Below are 19,535 nucleotides of genomic sequence, written 5' to 3'. Positions count from 1 at the left end.
ACCTGAGGATCCTGACTCCCAGGCCAGTGCTGGGGGGACCTCGATGCGGAGGCTGCAGACATGGAGAGAGCGCCTAGGTTCTCCACCACCACCGGTTGAAGATACATAGATGCATTCCCTAGCTTTCTCCAATCATTTCATTATAATAATTTAATTATAATAACAGTAAGTCATAGTTCGAATTATGCAGGTTCAAAACTCCGGCACTCATGTGTTCCTAAATTCAGGATCCTTCCAATTTTAGAAAGGTAATGTGGCGCTCACATTATTTGGAAGCAATCCTGGCAGGGTCTGGGGAGCCCCTAGTACTCAAGCCCATTGATATTTCTATAGTGACACTAACTTACGCAGTCAGCCCTACATGGGATAAATGAAGACGATAACTGGCCTTTTCTCTCTTCAGGTCAAGCTCTGCCACCTCATCAGATACCAAAAATCTTTTTCAAATTTTAGGATTATGGATGAAGGATTGAGAACGTAAAATAAACACAGCAGCAGCTACCTGCTGATGAGTGCTTATGGGAAGTAGAAAACTGGCAAAAACAAAACAAAACACAAAACACCCAGATAGCAGACTTCAAGTCAAAAAGTAAATATATGAAAAAAGGGATTCCACCCCCAAAAAGGGGCCACATTTCAGCTTCTCTTTAAAAACCAGATAATCCAGCAACACATAATCCCACATGGCCACAGTGAGCTAGAGCTGACATGCCTGGTTCTCCCCAGCCTCCACCCTTCCTTCTCGCCTTATACCCTGTCCTCCAGCCTGTGGACATCCAGACTCGCTCTCCCAGCAGGTGCTAGTGTATCAACATTCAATGTCTCGTATTCCATCCTCTCAATAGGTCCCCCAACACATATGCACAATATCCCCATTTTACAGGCGAGGCATAGAGAGGGTCAAATAATTTAAGTCATTTATCCAAGACCCCACAGCTACAAACCCAGGTCGGGGTCACTCCAGTGCCTGCCTTCCTCAGCTCTTTTACCTCCCGTCAACATTCAGGAGAGCCAGTCAGGAAAGGAGGTGAGCCCACACAGCCCCATGGCCTACCCAAGGGAGATGGGAAGGTGAAGGACAAATGAGGCCTGAGAGCGAGAAATTAATGGGTTGCTGGTGTATTATTTCAGTGGAAGAAACAAAGCAGAAAATGGTTTGCATATCATTTCACTGGGAGCAAAAGAATCAATTACAGCCTCTTTCCGACATCTTGCATTCCTCAAAACATGTCTGTAAAGTGAATTGGAAGACATTGTTTTAGTGTCCATATCACAAGAGGCAGAAGCGGTAGGGGGGTGGAAATTCTGCCCCAGAGAGCTTGAAAAAGTCGTAAAACCCCAAATGACCTCTTGCCTTTCAGACTCAACTCTGGGCATGTATTTCGAGCATTTCATACATATTTTTAACGTTGTCTTCGTTTGTCCTTTTCCTTCATAATCTCACACAGGGTCGACCAGTTCAAGTGCAGGGAACCTGTGACTGGGTCGGGGAGAAAGTTCTGTCTCTGGCACACCTGATCCTCTCCACCTATTTCCCTGTTATGATGTTTATGGTACTTGAGTTTTATCACTGGAAGCAACGCTCATTTTTGTTTTCTACCCTATTTTACAAAATGAAGACGAAATGCTAAACATGTTCAAATTGTTGTCCGAACTAACCCTTTTGCAGAGATGAGGGGATGGCACCAGGGTAAATGGAACCACTAGAGCAGCGGTTCTCAACCTTTCACAGGGGTCGCCTAAGACCATCGGAAAACACATATTTTCGATGGTCTTAGGAACTGAGACACCACTCCTCTATCCGTCTCCAGGCCCACAGGCAGATACATCCACATACGAGTACCCGGCGACCCCTGTGAAAGGGTCACTCGACCCCCAAAGGGGTCGCGACCCACAGGTTGAGAACCGCTGCTCTAGAGGGAGGAAGTGCTACTTTGGCTGGGTGTGAAGTGTCTGTTCCTTGGAAGATATAGAAAGCTGATGGACAATGGGTATAAACAAGAGATGTCCAAGACAGCATGTGTCAATATCACAGCACCTGTCAATCACAGCTTTTGGGCCTGAGTCCAGACCCACCATCATAGCGATAAGGGATGGCCTCTTGGGCCCTCACAGCCCACAATGCTAAAGGCACTGACTCTCAGGTGTAGACATCCATAAGATGCCAGGCCAGCCTGGTCTGTGTCCTTCCCGGTATATCATAGCGATCCCTGCTGTTCAAATTCACTTGAACCTGACACTGCCATTTTCCTAGGTCCAAGCAGTCTAATACCAGCAAATTCGTATGCTTTAACCTAAACCACAAGCTCACCTTTACCCAATGTAATCTGACCTGATTCTCAACTTGAACCGAAGTTGAAGGGCACAGGATTTAGAGTCAGACGGTCTGAGTTCGAGTCCTGGTTCTGCCATATTCTAGCTGTATGATCCTAAGCAAGTCACTTGTACTCGCCAGGCCTCAGTTTCCTCATTGGCGAAATGGCAATACAATAATCCTAGGACCTACTCATGGGACTGGCATGAAGCTTACACAAGGTAACTTAAATACAGTAATGCCTATAAAAGTACTTAGCATGGGCTCAGCTACACTACTTGTAATCGGTCATTAACAACCCTCGATACAGTTATCAACACCACCATTTATTAGGCCCAGGAAACTGAGGCACAGAAAAGATGAGTGACTTGTGTAAGATTACACAGCAGATGAGCGGGCAGCAGAGCCAGCCTGGACTGCACCAGGGGTCTTCCAGGCTATCTCGGGCCTGATCTGAATCCCATGCTACAAGTCAGCATCTCATAAGCATCCACCAGAACCAGACCCCACGGCCCTGTGGCCTTGTCCGAAGGGCCGTTCACAATGACGCTGAATACAGTGATGTAGGTCAAGTACTAAGCACAGGCCAGGTATGTGTAATAACCACTTCAGTAATGGAAACCCTACCGCTGCTGCCACCACTGAACCATGGACTCCCAGATGATGCAGCTTCCTGGCCTGGCTGTCTGGGCTATCTAGGTCTCACTCTGAACCTTAGACAAGATCTTTCCCTGGACCTGAGGTTCTCCATAGGTAAAAATGGGAACAGGAGACATGAGAGTTAATCAGATCATCTCCATCCTCTGCTCTCATCTCTGTCATTCTATGTGGAATTGACCCAACCTTAACCAAACCCCTCTATGGCAAATGAAATATGGTGGGGGAGAGTGGGCCCATGAGAGACCCTCCTGCTCACTCTTGCAGAGGTGACGGTAAAGGTATCCAAACCCCAGGCCCCCAGTTCCCCATAAGGTACCTGCCCCCTTTTCTTAACCTCATCCATTCTTATACACCAGCTTCTCCTTAGAACCCGGGCAAGGCTATTTTTGGTTTCATTCGACTCTCCTCTTCCCTTCCAAACGAATGTTAAGTTGTTCTTTTCCATTCTCTTATTAAGGATTTTCTTGGAAAGAAAATATTATTCCAAACCCAGAAATTTTATTTCTAAATTTGTGCAAATGTAAGTTGTAATACATTAGCTGCATTTCACATTTTGTGCAAATGGCAGAAACAGGCAATTCGTGTGCTACGGGATGGGGGCTGGCCAACGATTTCGATAAAATAAACCCTTTTTTAATTTAAATGCTAATGCACTGAATTAAAATTTAATAACTGAGGAAATTGAAAAGCCGAGCAGGAATATTGGAAATAAATCCAAGCAGAAACAGCTGAAATTAAAAATTCTAGAGAGTGGGAGGATAGCAGCTAAGCTGTCTTATATGATTACATTTTTTTTTTTCAGAATGAAGCAAAAAAAAAAATCCTATCTCTCGCTGGCTCTAGGGCAGTAAATCCACAGTGCTGTGATTTATTGCTCAATTTTCCTGAGGGAAAAAGGCTTTCTTTCATGCTGAAATATTTCATAAATTTCAAGCCAGCATAAATTCTTAATTTAAAAGTTATGGAGGTCACATTTAGTGCACTGGTACGGTTCCAAAATCTTAAAGGAATAGCAGCGACCAAAAAAAAAAAAGCAAAGAGGAGGGGTAGAATTTGCTTTTTTCTCTCTTTTTTTCATTTTGGTTTTAATTCACGAGTTGAAATTTCATTATTAAAGATTCCTCCTGGATGGATGAACCCCAAGCACGTGGGGAACTGGTGTGTGTTTGGATATGTGCTGCAAAAGATGAAGAGATAAAGATTTAATTCAATTATAAAAAGGCATTCTTTTTTTTAAGCCACTTGAGGAATTTCTGGTAAAAATTTCCTCCCTCCATTGCCCGGGAAGGGGTGAGGGTGGGGGAGGGTGGCCAATGTAATTGCTTCTCTTAGCTCTCCAATCTTTTGTGCACACTGATATATTCATTTGTTATACAGCTGTTCAGCGGCGGAAAGAATGCTGGGGCGCCCATAATTCTAAGCAAATCAATCAAAAATTAATGATTTGTCATGCTTGCACAATGGAGGAAAACAGCTCCTTGGGTCCTGGCCGCCTGATCTCAAAGAATAAACTGCTTTTCTTCAATAACACAACCAAGCTAGAGGTTCAGGGAGGCTGAGGTGCCACGGCAAATGTGGGGGCTCATGGTCCCCCAAGCTCTGAGAGGATGGAGGGGGCCACCTTCTTGGAGGGGGCATCTCCAAGATGGCACCTCGGCCAGTTAAGCCCAGGACCTGGTGCAGCACATTTCTGTGGTGTTATAATTAGGATCTTGCCTTTTCCCTCCCACACTGAAACTCAAAAATTGCTTCCTCTCTGGAGACTTCAATGACTTCTCCTTCCCCCATCAGATTTGATTTGTCCCTGTTCATTGTTTGCCAACGCTGCTAACACACCACCACCAGTGCCTTTCCCCAACTCTATGGGAGTGGGACCACAGTTCCTGGATTGCCTGCCCCTTGCACCCCCTACACCCCCAGGCTGTAAGTTCCTCCTGGACAAAGACCACATCCCACATGTGGCCATGTCTCCAGCACCCAGCTTGGGGCCTGGCACAGAGTAAATATCCAGCAAATATTGTCAAATCTAGTAATTATTATTTTTCAGGAAATAGAGATAATAAGGTTCCTTAGGTGAATGATGAACTGCATTGGCAATTACACTTGGATGAAATGTAACAACTGATCTTAAATAATAATAATAAAAGCATACTATGTGTCAAGCACTGTGCTTAGCTTTGGGTGGGACACCTTCAAATCCACTGGCGGACCGTCCCAAATCCCCAATGTTACATTTCCCAAGTATCAAAGGCATGTTATTCCCTAACACATCTGTGTCTATTTCATACATGTCTATGTATGTATGTTAGTTTGAATAGATAAATTCTGTTTTGAATTACCAATTAGTCCAACTAAGTCTACAGAAGATGCTCAGCCCTAGCAATGAGTGAAACCAAGTACTCTCGACCTGGAGGCCTGCAGGATACACTGCGCCTGCGAGAAGCACCTGCCAGAGCCCCACAACCTGCCGAGAGGACGATTCTATGTCCCCTACTATATACCGATGACAGCAGGATGAATGGCTCCAAAAGAACTCGAGCCTCATCTACATGTCTCTTTCCTTTCCAACAGCCAGTAGGTCCCCAAATATAACTTAACTTTCGCTCTCTCCCACTGAGGCACAAGACTCCAATCAGGAGAAAGCTGTTTGCTCATCCGACAACTATTTACTGAGCTCCTTCTATGCACCAGACATTGTTCTAGCCAGTTGGGATATATCCCTGCCCTAATGGTGATTCCATTTGAGTGGGGGAGACAGTCACAGATGTAATAAGTTAGTAAAATACCGAGTAATCAGTACAGTTGGGGGCGGGGGGATAGAGAAGGGTAGGGGGTGATCAGAAAGCTAGGGACAAGGGAGAAGTCGTGGGTTGTAGTTTTAAATAATGTGATCAGAGTGGGTATCACCGGGCAAACAATGGAAGGAGGTGGGGGAGGTGGCCAGGTGGTGTCTGGGAAAGAGACAGTGAGTGCGAAGACACAAGGGCGGGAGCAGGGGTGGACAAGAGGAGGTAAGGTACAGGAGGTTGGCCCATGGCTTTTGAGGCCACCGAAGGGCTTTGGCTTTTACTCTGGAGACCCACCGGAAGGTTTGGGCAGTGACATAATTTGACTTGCATTTTTAAAAGATCCTTCCGGCTGCTGTGTTGAGAACAGACCTTGGAGCAAGGGTGGAAGAAAACAAGAGGAGGTGACTGCAGCAGCCCAGGAAAAAGATGAGGGTGGCTGAGAACCAGGGAGTGGCAGTGAGGGGGTGAATATACTGGAAAGCAGAACCAACAGGACTTGCTGATGAACTAGGTGTGGGGCATGAGAGAAAAAGTCCAGAACGATGCCAAAAATCTTGCACCTCAGCACTAAGGAAAAAGAAACTGCATCTCTCATGAGGGTATTAATCACCAGCACAACACTTTATATAGATCGTTACACTGCACTGAATCCTCCCAATAACCCTGAGAAGACAATTCTTTGATCAAGAATTAACCAAGCACCCAGAGGGGCCAAGTGACTTGCCCAAGGTCACACAGCTGGTCAATGGCTTGGCCAGGGCACACACGTTTTCTATACACACTGTCATCTCTAGAACAAAGGAATCAAACCTGGCCCCAAATAATACAGATGAACCGCTTTTCTATCTAACCACAGGGCCCCAACTCAAGCACAAACAGTGCCCACTTTTGTTCACCAGGTGATCTTGAAAAACACCTACTAAGAGAGACTGTGCCAACACTGAACAACAGGTTTGCAAGTTGTAAAGAGGATTCCGTGCCCAGGAAACTAAATATATTATAAATTCCCTAATTAGACTTTGCTTCTTAGATTACATTCAGCAATATGATTCCAGCATGTGGAAGTTGGTTGCATATTTGCTTTCCCAAGTGAACATGGTTACTCAAAGATGCTGACTGCCCTGGGATCCAAGCTTGAGGGTGGGGTGGAAACTGCCAGAGAAGGCTCAGGGATAAAAGAGCTGGAACTCAGATGGGGGGGTGTCATTTTTCAAGAGATATTTCTACGGTTCATACTACATGTGTGATTCTGAGCAAGGCCCTGGGAGATTGAGATACTAAGATGAATCAGACATGGCTCCTTGTTCATTCACCCAAATATTACCTATTAAGTGCCTACACTGTGCTGGGCACCAGGGTAGTTACTGGGAACACAGGAGCAACAAGAATAGTGAGGGAGACAAGCAGTGATTACTTAATTACTTCACACTGTCAATTTATAATTACCAACTGAGATATGTGCTCTGAAGAGAAAGGCCAGGTTCCATGAGCATCTCTGACAACAGGAAACAATGAGACTGCAGGGTCAAAAGGGCTTCCCTGAGGAAGTGATGCCAGAACAGGGCACGGGGGGCTCCCGCTCAACGGGGGAAATGTAAAGTCTAGAAGCAAACAAAGCTAACACAAGCAGGGGGGCAGGGAGGGAGGAGAAGGGTACTATCTTGCCAGCTGGGAAAGCTGGGGTGCTGAACCCCACAAAGCTACAGACTTCGCTGAGGGCCTTCACCTCTGGAGGAAGGGACCAGCCTGCCAACACGCCCAGGCTCACACAGGATACTCCTGACCAGACCCCAGGCCAGAGCCCAGAGGCTAAGGGAGCCCCCAGAGAAGCCACCGACTGGCCAAGGTTCCAACTACAAGGGAAAGCTACGGGAAATGACCAGCGTCTTCACTCCTCTCGGTTACACTGCTCTGCTGCCCCTTCCCAAGCCCTTGATATCTGAGGTCAAGTGTCAGGAACTAAATCAGGCTTCCTAGGAATGGAACCAGTACAGGCTTTGCTTCCCATGAGTTTCTAGGTACAGGCAGGTTCCTCTCTCTCTGGTGGGCAGCCATGCAGGCTTGGAGCAGGACCCTAATACTGACATTATCATCATCACCACCAATGTCTTTGTGGTCACTATCTACAGCTGGTAATTACTGAGCACCTGTAAACCACGCTAAGCGGTTTCTGCTTTACTCCCAGGCTCACGGGTTCCCCTGGAAGGCACGTGCAACCTCTGAAAGCAACTGCTGGCTGCAGTGTGGAGGCAGGAAACCCAACATGAAGGCCGTGGTCATCTTCCAGGGAAGATATAATGGTGATTTGGGGACAGCCGTGGAGAAGAGAAAACTCCAGGGCTGAACGCTTGGGGAGTGGCACATCACCTAAGAGAGAGTGTGGCAAGCACCCAGGGAAGACCTGGCACACAGTGGATGCTCAATAAATGGCATGTTTAAAAATAAATAAACTGCTGCAGCTGTGGTGTGAAGAGGGCCTGGTCTCCTCCATGCACAGACCTGGGCACCTGGAAGGGACGGAAGTAAGAGGTGAATCTACCTCCACACTTGGGACCTGACTCATGGGCCTTCAAAGAAAGGGGAGTCCTGGCCTCAGACAGGAGGTGCAGTAGCCTTCCCTGGACTGCCATGCGGGACCCACCACCCAGACCACGAGCCTCGTTCTCATCCCACGGCGCCTGCCAGGTGCCACCATAGCTGGAGCCCGCAGTCCACACCTGGATCTAAAGGGTCTGTGATAGTTCCTGGTTGTTTAACGCGTGTAATGCGTATAAATTCTCCTTGCCCAGCTGGGCTGATCACAAAGGATTCTAAGGCTGCATCAAAAAGCGTGAGGTTGTTCCTGAAATCAGGCCCAGCGAGGTTATTGGTTTGTTTTTTTAAAACTTTTTATATTGAAATAATTTTAAATTTATTGCAGAGTTGCAGAAAAACTATGGGGAGTTCCCTTCCACCCCTTCACCCAACATGAAGGGCTTTAGGCAGGGGAGAAACATAGTTAGAATTCTGTCTGCACAAGGGCTGCTGGAGGGGGCAATATGCGTGCATTAAGACCAGCCAGGGGGCTGAGGCCAGCTCGCGGGGAGGGGGACATCCCTGGTCCCCCTCCTTGGGACTAGCAGTCAAAAAGCCCTCAGGCTCCAAGGCTAAACCACGAAGAAGGACATCAAGCAGCAGGGATGGTGGTCACTGGCCCTGCCCTTGCTTGTGGGACCTTGGGGAGGTGACTTGACCTCTCGGTGCCTGAGTTCCTTCCTCTGTGAAATGGTAGCAGTGCTGGTGCCCGCATCATCGCCTGTCGTGAGGCCTAAGTGAGCTCAACAGTCACATGTTAGAGCAGAGCCTTTGCATTCACAGTGTCAGCTTGTACTATTAACACAGCATAAAGAGCCTCAGGTGGGGATCACACTAGCAATCCCAGAGCGACCAGCATCTACTGAGCACCTCCTGTATGTCAGGCCTGGGCTCAGGCACTTCGTGCATCACCTCAACCAACCTGAGCAGTAGGGACTGTCCCCAGCCCCGCTATCAATACCAAGACCCAGAAGCTTTACAGAGTGCAGGCAGCAGCTCTAATTCCAAGTCCATATTCTCAAACCCCATGCCATGCTGCCTCCAGTGCCCCGCAGGGTGACCTTGGCGAGTGACTTTCCCTGTCTTTAAGAGTGGACACGCTCCTTTGGGTGCATAAATGCTGCTCTGTTTGTTTTCTTTTTTAAAAAGAAAAGTGTCTCAGTTCTTTACAGTCACACAGTTAATCTCTCAATTTACAAAAGAGCAAATCATGTGACTGGATTCCACAAAAATTCTCTCTCCAGGTTTATGATTTTACAGAAAACTCCAGGGAAAACCGCCTGGAGCGAGTTAAAACCAGATCAGCCATAAACCATGTCCTGGTACAGCCTCACCAAGCCAAGACTCAGATTACTCATTAAATACATGATAAATATTCGCCTCAGATCAGCAGGAAGTGTGGGGGGGAGAGGGTGTAACATAAGGAAAATCTTTTTCTTCATGAGGGGGAAAAAAAAACCTATTATAAATGCAGAGGGTTGTAAGCTCCAAATTAGTGAACCCCAGAATTGGGGGACAGGGTTTTGAAAAGTCACCCCCTTAGGTATTTTTAAGTAAGGCAGTAAGGGGAAAAGGCAGCTCCTCAAACCTCTTCAAGGGACCAAAGCCAAGGTGATGCTGAGGTGTCCGGACAGCCCCCAGGGAAAAGCAGCAGTCCCCCCACACCAGGGAACCCCTTTCTCTGACTGTGGCCACAGGCCTTCTCTAGCCCTCCATCTGCCCTTCTGCCCAATGAGGCTACTAGCCTGACAGCCTCTCAGAAACCTTCCAGCTCTGACATGTGGACCTGGGTTCAAATTCTGTCTGGGCCACTAGGAACTTGGTGACCTGGCTCAAGTCACATCACTTCTCAGCCTCGGTTTCCTCTAATGTAAAAATAGAGAGAAAAAGCCCCACAAAACACAGCTGCTGGGTGGATACAAAGGTTAAAAGGCAATAACGGTCTCAGTTAGTGCTAGCAATTCTACATGAGCCACCGATCTGGATGATGTCACGAGTAACTGATGGTGGTAAGTAAAATTAATACATTTCAAAAAAAAAAAAGATATTCTGACCACTCCAGCAGGATTTAGTTCTTGGCACAGTAGTTCCCAGCATAGACTCTAAAGCTGGACTGGCCTGGGTTCAAACCCTGACTCCCCAGCTTATGAGCCATGTGACACTGGATAAAGTCATTTAACCCTTTGAGACTCGGTTTCCTCATCTGTCAAATGGGGGTAATAATAGCACTCCCTCACAAAGTTACTTAGGACTAAATTAGTTAATAGATGTAAAGCTCTCAAAATAATGCCTGGCACATAGTAAATGCGACATACAAATTTATCATTATTTAAATGATTTATCATTTACTAAACTTTAGCTGTATCATGTAATTAAAATTCGGGCAAATCGCTGTTTTCCTCTGAGCTTTGGTTTCCCTAGCTATAAAATGGAGAATGTTCCCCAGATGGGCTCTGCGGACCCTCCAAGGCCAGCAGCTTGCTGATTCTGTTGTTTCTGTCTTTGCTCATGCGGTCCCACTTCCTAGCCTGCAGTCCCCTCTGACCAGCTGGATCCCAGGCCCTGCTCCAGAAAGCCTTCCCTGAACACAGAAAGAACTTCCTAGAGGACCAAGGGTGTGCCTGAGCACACCTGGGGACGTCACCGCTCCCTGTAGCCTTGCTCCCAACCAAACTGCAAGTTCTGGGAGCATGGCCAGCTTTTTATAAACAGATCCTCTGTGGCTCCCTAGCGCCCAGAGCTGTGCTGCATACATACCAAGGGGACTTAATAAAGGTAAATTGGTTTAAAACATAAAGGAATTGTACTGCCAATACTTAAGAGAGCCATGGTGGTGAACGGGGTCTAGGGCATCGTCTAGTCCAAAAACAGCTCACAGGTTTTATTTTCAGTGCCAATTCTCATCAAGTAGTCGTGGTTGCCTGGGGCAATGTGTTGAGAAGGATTCTGGGGCCACCTCAGAACTTGGCTAGGAAGAGTGCTGTGATTGATTACTGATATCTATGGTAAAGCTGCAGTTGATTATTGATGTCTGCAGTGAGTATGTTAAAGCTGGGGTTGGTAGCGTGCTTGCCCCCTCTAATCTAGTCCAAAACCCTCCTTTTATTGAGAAACTGAGGTCTCCTGACCCCCAAAGCACCCTTTTTCTTGTCACCACATTCTCATGTGCAAAAGCATTCTACATGAAAGAGGAGCCATGGCCTTTTAAAATTTAGAGTAAAGAGATCTCAGAGAAGAGAGAAGATCAGAGACAAAGAAATACAGGGGGAAAAAAACTGTGTCAAACACAGGGCTCACTTTGTGAAAGAGAAATTATTACGGAAGGGCAAAGCAGACATTCTAAAAAGGAATCTTTTCTTTTTAAAGAAAGACAAGTCTGCCACACAGGCTCAAAGTAGAAATCTTACAAATTCCTATTGCAAAATAACTCTTGGTCAGCCAACCACAATCTCTATAAATATATCACAAGATCAACAGCCCAGGCAAATGGGGGGAGGGGGAGAATGACTGTATGAATTTTTTAAAAATCAAAATAGTTCCTCTCACAGTTGGAAAGGAAGGAGGCACCCATTTTCCTACAAAATAAAGAGGCCCATGAAGAAAAGGAAGATTGTAATTCTGCACATCCCAACGGGCACCTGCTGAGAAATCTAGACAGCCAGAGTATTTTGAAATTATTTTACAATTCTGTTTTCTTTGCAGGGAAAAAAAAAATCTGGTACCCTGAATTCATTAGGGCAGCAAGGATCTTACAATGGCTTACATGGAATTATTCAGAGTGGGAATAGTCAAATGCTCAAAGAGGCGTGATCTAGGTGGTATGGCCTATGGTATCTAGACCAGAAAAACAGATGCTACTCTAGGTCTTTAAAATGGAGACAAATTAATACAGTGAGCATTTGAGTACACAGGTGGTGATGAACGGGCTAAGAAGTCAAACGGGACAGAAAGGGAACCCAGGATTAGCATATGAGGGAGGTACTGCTACCATCTCTAGGCCTGGGAGAGAAAGGAAAGAGAAGGTGTTCCAAGAAATTCAGCCTGTTAAGCAGGGGCCGTCCAGTGGGAATGGATCCTAGAGTGAGGGGCTGGAGCTACAACATACCCTGGGCTTTTCCCTTCTTCCCACCTTCTAATCTGCCTGCTGTGTATTTTTCTTGCTAAATTATTCAAAGGCCAGAGAGCAAGGGCGCCTGGGAAATGTAGTTCCTCGAAATACAGAGCACAAGAGGGGAAAGTAGGGATGGATCTGAGTGAGTTCAAACCAGCGGCTGATCAGCTCAAATCAGGAAATGCCTGGAGAGCTGCAACCACCTGATAGCAGTGTCCTGCACAGCTCACCAAGGGGTCCACTGGAGTCCAGCATCCCCATATGGACTGCAACTTCCTCACAGGCAAGGCTGTCTTCCCCTGAACTGCTTCCTCTTCCACACTACCCAGTAGGCACAGCTCAGAGGTAGAAGGGCCCTGCGAGTCTGAAAACTAGAAGCCTAGACATCCAGTCCCATCTCCAACACACAGGATGCTTGGATGGCCTGCCAGCATATTTCTGCTTCCAGCCTTTGCTGAGAATCTACTAATGACAGTCAACTCATAATGTGGCAGGATAGCTGGCCCCACCCCACCACCCAGAAGAGATCCAAGCACCCAGTAGACACTCTAGAAACATCTCCTAATAAAATCTGTCTGGAACACTCTGCTCATGGGGACCGAGAGTCGAGGCTCTGTGGTACCCAAGTCTGATGCCAGCAGGGCAGGCTGAGGAGAAAGCGCTCCTAAGGCCCCAGAACTTTCCACCTTCAAGGCCACTACTCCAGATTTACGCTGGAACTTCATGGTGTTGTTTTCTGAACCATATTATAAAGACAAGAGCATTCACTCAGCCCTGTGAACTTCTCCGTCCTGATTGTGGCCGAAGGCTTGAGTTTGAACTACATTCTGCAAAGAAAGACTGGGCCCTTCCCCTTCGCCGAAAGCTCCATTCCCCTTCCCCTAAGCCACAGGGCCAAACTCCCTCCCCTGTTTTCTTAAAGCACTTACTGCCTGGGCCATTCAAGTAGTATTGATCAACCTGCTGGTACACTCAGTCATCGTTTTATGACCTGTCTTCCCAGTTGGACCATACATCTTCCCTGGGCAGGGCTGTGCCTGTGGATTCCCCAGTGCCCACCACATGACCCAGCATACAGAGAGCATCTATCTATACAGCATCCTTAAAGGGATAGATGACCCAGGTTCCCAGAGCTGAATCTGGGGGGTAAGGTAGGAAGAGCACATTCTCTCAGTACCACCCATTTGTTTAGCGATGGATGGGATTTCTACATCCATTGCTTCATTTAATTCTTTACAAGAAGGAATCGTGATTTCCATTACAGAGAGGAAGTGGAGGTTAAGTGGCTCTGCCCATGTCACTAGGTACTAGCAGGGCTGGGATTCAAACTCAGGTCTTCTTCCAAGACAAATACTGAGCTCCTGCCCTCTCCTGGCCCTAGTCTCTCTTTCCAAGACCCCATGTCTTGCTTTTCGTTCATGAAATGAATTGATTTAAGGAAATCATTAGGTGATAAAAAGAGTTAATAAACGAAAGGCACTTAGAAGAGTGCCTGGCACAGACTAAGTGCTCTGTAAGTAATGGCTACCACTGTCTTCACTGTGATCGTCATTACTTCTCCATCTTTGCAAAATTCATTTCAAAAAGTCAACCCACCCCAACATCAACAGTTAGCAACCTTCACGGCCAAAGCAGCAGAATATGCCTACATTCAATTAAAGCTGGGGGGATTAAAGAAAGTCAAATGCCTTAGCAGTTAAGAGGAGACATCTGAAGACACTGTATGATTCTCAGAAGTCTATCCAAAGCACTGACCTTCCCTGGACCAGGCAACCACCAACACTTTATTCAAAACTAGGCTAGAGTCTCCCTTCCTGATTGACCTCATGGACAACACCTTTGGTGCATAAAATACAGTACTTTCTTGGATGCACAGTCTTTTGAGCCAGAAAGCCTGTTGTGCAGGGGAAATAAAGGCCCAGAATGGAGGAGGTAACATACTCGTATGTAAGGTCACATGTGTTTAAAAGCAATCTGCAAGTGCCTTTCACAAGTGTTAACCATACTGCTCCCTTGTCAGGCCCAGTGTAGGGCTATACAATTATGCGAACTAAATAACGTGTTTTAGGTCAGACATATACAAATCCATACTCCAGCCACCAGCTCACTGCTTGGTCCAAAGTCATCGTGTCAACAAAACAAGTCAGCAGCTCCCAACCCCAGCTAAGACAGGACAAGAAGGCAGCATCCTGCTATGTCAACGCTCCCAAATGGGGTTCTTCTTCAAGAATCTCCAAAGCAGCTGTGTGCCCTCAGCTGTCACATCCACTGCCACCTTTCTCTAATTTTAACTTGGCACTGTTACAACAGCCTTACCAACTCTCATATCCTTTGACCTAGTAATCTACTTTGGGGATATCACATAAAAGAAAGAAAAGGATTCATGCACAAAAATGTCGTTGGCGTTATTTATAATCAAAACTGGGGAACAACCTACGTGAACAAAGTAAACAAATAACTACTTAAAAAGCCATCAGAATAGATGCTCGTGAATGGTAGAGAGCTGCATGAAGAACGCTTAAGTGCTAAAGTAAAATGACAAGAACAAAATCTAAACTATAATTTTATATAAACACACAATACATGCACATATATAGTACCTCCAAAAGCATTTGCCCTGGGTGGCTCAAAAATAGATGATTTTGCCCTTCCTTCCTGCTTAACTTTCCATCATTACTACTTTTGAGGAAAAACTCACTATAGTTTACATACGCTACACATCTAGAAAGGCAGGTATCGGGACAAGGTGATTTCCTGTGATGACATCCTTCTCCAGATCGAGGACCTGTGATTCTACAAGACATGTATTTAGTCTGTCCTCAAGGAAGCAGTCACTTGAGTAGACGTGGTGGCTAGACCTAGTACACACCTATCCCCTGGGAGGTTCAGCACGCAGGGCATGCAAACTCCACCTGAGAGCAGAACAAGATAACCTTGACATTACCTTCAAGCACTGAGATTTTCAAGAGGCTCTTGGGCGGGGTAATCTTTAAGCCTGTTGCCTTTTTAATACAGTAGACCCCGAGAGTGAGGTTTTTATATTGTATGTAGGCATAACCACAATAACTATAAGACTGCTGGAGTGTGTTGAGATACTATTCTGAGCGAGCGACTCTAAAAGGTTCATTAAATATGTTTGAACACATCCTACATCCTCATTAACCAGGCAGGGATTATTTATCAACTTTACAACTGGGGAAACTGAGGCTCTGAGTAGGTAAGTGACTTGCTGCTGTATGGAACTGGACCCACGCGAGAACGCTTGGTGAGGGCAGTCCGACTGCATGTCACAGTATGGAATGTGAATGTACATCAGGCATCTTTAGTAAACCGTCTCATTTTATCTTCACCACTTAACTGTACAGTGAAGAATATTGTTGGCACTTCTCTGGGCCTTCCCAGAGTTCCTCATACTATTGTGATTTCACAGATAAAGAAACTGAGACCCAGAGAGGTAAATTTACTTGCCCCAAATCACACAGCTAGTAAGCAACAGGGCCAGTATTTGTACCCAAGCTTGTCTGGCCCCAAAGTCCATGTACTAACTCTCTCTAAAAGGAAATACCTAACTCTCCCAAAAGGAAATGAAATGAGAGGGCTATAAGGAGTCAGAGTGCTCCACAGTATGAGGAAATACGCGCAGAGGCACATAGTTTGCGTGGAGGCAGTGAGTTCCCCAGGGGAGGCGTGTCATCAAAGGATGGACAGCCATCTGGTAAAAAAATAATTAGTGCCTACGAGTGAAAGGATGGATCAGCTATAAGGGAGGAGGGAATGGGGGAGATGGGGATGAAAGGGTGGTGTTCCAGATTCTAGTTCTGGAACCTTCTGGCAGATCCCAGGCCATCCCAACACTTCTTCACACGAGCCCTAATTATCCAGCATTTTCATCCTCCATATTTAAAGGCCACCATCTTTCAGTGAAATGTTGCGGACCAAATATTTCATTTCCTTTATTCCCTTCTTCCTGGCTCTGCAAGTGTAGTAAAAAGTTAATGAATCTATAAATTGCTCACTGGCTTAAAAAAAAAAAGAAAAAAAAACAGTTAATGGAAATTTTAATGAAAATGTTCCATCTGCATAACTGATGGCAAACCCAGGGACGGAATACCTGGCACTGCATGGCCCAAACCGAGTGCCATGAAAGCCTGAAACCTTTACTGAAAGAAAAGTGGGGTCCCAAGCTCATGGGTGTCTGAGAGATGAGAACGACTCCACTCCAGGCTTCAAAGTGGCAACATGAGTTACATCTACCCTAAGGGCAACATCGTCTGCACATTCAATCATCAAAATGGGAAACCCTATTCCTGAGAAAAGAAAAAGGGCCAGAACCACACTTGTTCTAAGGCTTGAGGCCAAGGTTTGGGACTTGAGGTGAAAGACGGGAAAAGTCATGATAACTGAAATGCCACCATGTTCGGCTAGGGTTCCCAAGAAGAGTCCATCAGCTTCTAAGTACCTGAGTGTTCCTCCTCTGGAAATGCTAAAGTCCATAGAAGAGGGCTATGTGTAACTTAGAAAAAGTGCCCCAGGTCATCCTGGTATATGCTCCCTATTCAAAAGTACCTCTTTGATGGCTACTCTATGTGAAGCACTGAGCTAGAACCTTTACAGACTTTATTTCTGATATGCCCCCTATAGCATGGAAAGGTGAATATGACTACCCCTCACTTTAACTGGTAAGGAAAGGGAGGCTCAGAGAAGTTAAGTGACCACCTCAAAGTCACACAGCTAATCCATCCCCATCATGGCAGGTTGATTTTCAAGCAATCAGCACTCTAAAAATCACCCAGGCTTCCTTCAAAAGCCTCTTAGCAGGCTGTTCAGTCTCCATTCAAGGCCCTCCACTCCAAGAGCCCCCCACTTGTAGCCTGTTGGGTCTTTCTAAGATACAAGTCTGACCCCACCAATCCCCCGTTTAAACCCTTCGCAGGCTCCCCTTTTCCTGCCAAGGTAAACATCACACTCCTCCCAGCTGCCACCAACCCAATCCTCACACCTAATGCTTCGGCCACACCAGGGCTCCTGCCCCCGCCCCCCTGCTCACTGACCGGGTAACGCTCCTCCCCAGCCTTCAATCAAGTCTTGTCCTAGACATCACTTCCACCAGGAAACCTCTCCACATCACTGCTCTGCCCTACGCCACCTCCCATCTCCCCCTGGCCACCCAAGGCAGAGTTGGCTCTCCTCTAATGTGTACTTTTTCCTGCTCGCTGCTCAACTACCTACCTGCCTGCCACCTTCCGTGGGCCATGGGGGCTGCTCAGGCAGGGAATAAGGCTTGTTTCAGCGAGCACAGGGCCTGGCCCAGAGACGAAGCTTGGGGAACGCTGAGAACGGGCAGGGCGGCAGGAGATGTCTTCTTGCGGCATCCTTGTCACACAACAGACTCAAACCCTGGGACCAGGTCCAGCTCTGCCCAGCCTTCCCCACTGTCTCCGAGGGAGAATCACATGGACCGGCAGCCCATGGTTATGGGGGACGACGGAGCACTGACAAGAGTTGGAAGAAATGGAGTTTCCTACAACACCTTCCACCTCTTTGCCTGTTCATTCTTTTCTCACCGGCTCTAAGAGGATAAAAGTGGTTGAAGTAGAGCCAGAGAAACGAAAGCAAGAGGGCCAGGAAACCACAGGAGGACAGGAACAGGAGTGCCACAAGCATACGCTCAGGAGAGTGGAGACAGGTCCAAGTTTGTCCTAAGGGTGATCTGGGCCAACGGCAAAGCTACACGGACACAGACACCAGCCCGCCAGCAACCAGGGCTCTCAAACACACAGGGACAAGGAATACCTGAAAATTACAACAGCTGCTTTTAGTTTCCAGAGATTTTGAAGCCTCTTTTTGTTTTTCCCCTAAACCAGTTACAATTAGCATTGAGGGATATAATTACGTTGTTAGTCTAATTGCCTGTTTGAAGCAGGATCTACGGGGGTTTAATGGAAGACTTGAGGGGGAGGGCAGAGAAAGAAAAAGTGAGGATAATCACAGAAGATATGCATAATGGTACTTTCTTCCCAGGTAGAGTCGAGGCCTGACTGGCGCCAGAGGCCAGGGAATTGCGTCCCCGCCAACTCCCTCGCCTGGCTGGGCCGGGGACGGCGCTACCAGGCGGTGCGACTTCACTGGAAATTGATTTTGGAGACGCTGACCTAATTAATCAGGACAGGATCTCAGAAAGGCCCTCGGATTTGGAGCCTTTGCACTATTATTGGCAGTGACACACTTACACATCGGCGGGCAGTGCTTTCCCAGGCAGAGTGAGCGTGGTGGCGGCTGACAGAGCTGGGCTGTGTGGGGCCCGAGACCTGCCCTTCACTCTGGAAGGGTGGCGCTGGCTCGGGGAGCACACAGTTCTGGGGGTCTGGGGACAGAAATTAGGGGAAGGCAGCTCTGAGCTCAGGATGCAGAGGAACATTCTCCTCCAGGGCAAGAGGACAACTGAGAGAGAGCGAACACCTTGACAACAAGCATTCAGGCTGGATGAGGATACAGAGAACCAAGCTGGGGAAGAACCAAACGCCTTTGAGGGACTGAACAAATGACCCCTGTCTCCGGACCGCAGAAAGGATAGGCGTCTGCAGGGACAATGGAGGAGAGAAAGGCTCGCTTTCAATCAGAGGATCCTTGCCACCTTCCAGCCACTGACTCCTTGAGTTATGGGGACTTCCGCCCTGAAGAGCCAGCCCTCATGTGTGGGTGGCAATGCAAATGCTCCTTCACGAATTCCTTTTTTTCCATTACAATTGCCATTTGCAGTAGCCAAAAGCTACCTCTCTGTGGGAAATGTGACGCTCCCATGCAAAGCCAAAAGCAAGGCAATCTCATGGGGAATTATGGCCACCACAGTGGCCTTGCTGTGTTCCAGGACCTTCTTCTCCATCCGTCATCCCATTTAATACAAGCACAGCATCTGGACTGGGGACTGGAGATCCTGCATTCAAGCCTCATCTCTGCCACCTTGAGGTTGAAAAATAGGTAGAGATCAACTGCCCCACTGTCTTTTAGTTTCCCATCTTGGGGAGAAGGGGCGAATAGGATCATCCCCTAGGCCCTCCCACCCCTAGTTCCAATATATAGGAAAGCA

At 47.0% G+C, this 19,535-nt stretch overlaps 1 protein-coding gene across 5 annotated transcripts in view; it reads right to left on the bottom strand.

The window, feature by feature from the left end:
- The window catches only part of ZNF618 (zinc finger protein 618), a 170,781-nt gene that overhangs the window by 77,147 nt on the left and 74,099 nt on the right, over positions 1-19,535 (bottom strand). The gene's annotated exons all lie outside the window — the stretch shown is intronic.

The sequence above is a fragment of the Hipposideros armiger genome, unplaced genomic scaffold (genome assembly GCF_001890085.2).
Source record: "Hipposideros armiger isolate ML-2016 unplaced genomic scaffold, ASM189008v1 scaffold_24, whole genome shotgun sequence".
NCBI classification, from domain to species: domain Eukaryota; kingdom Metazoa; phylum Chordata; class Mammalia; order Chiroptera; family Hipposideridae; genus Hipposideros; species Hipposideros armiger.
This window is presented reverse-complemented; position numbering and strand designations above follow the sequence as displayed.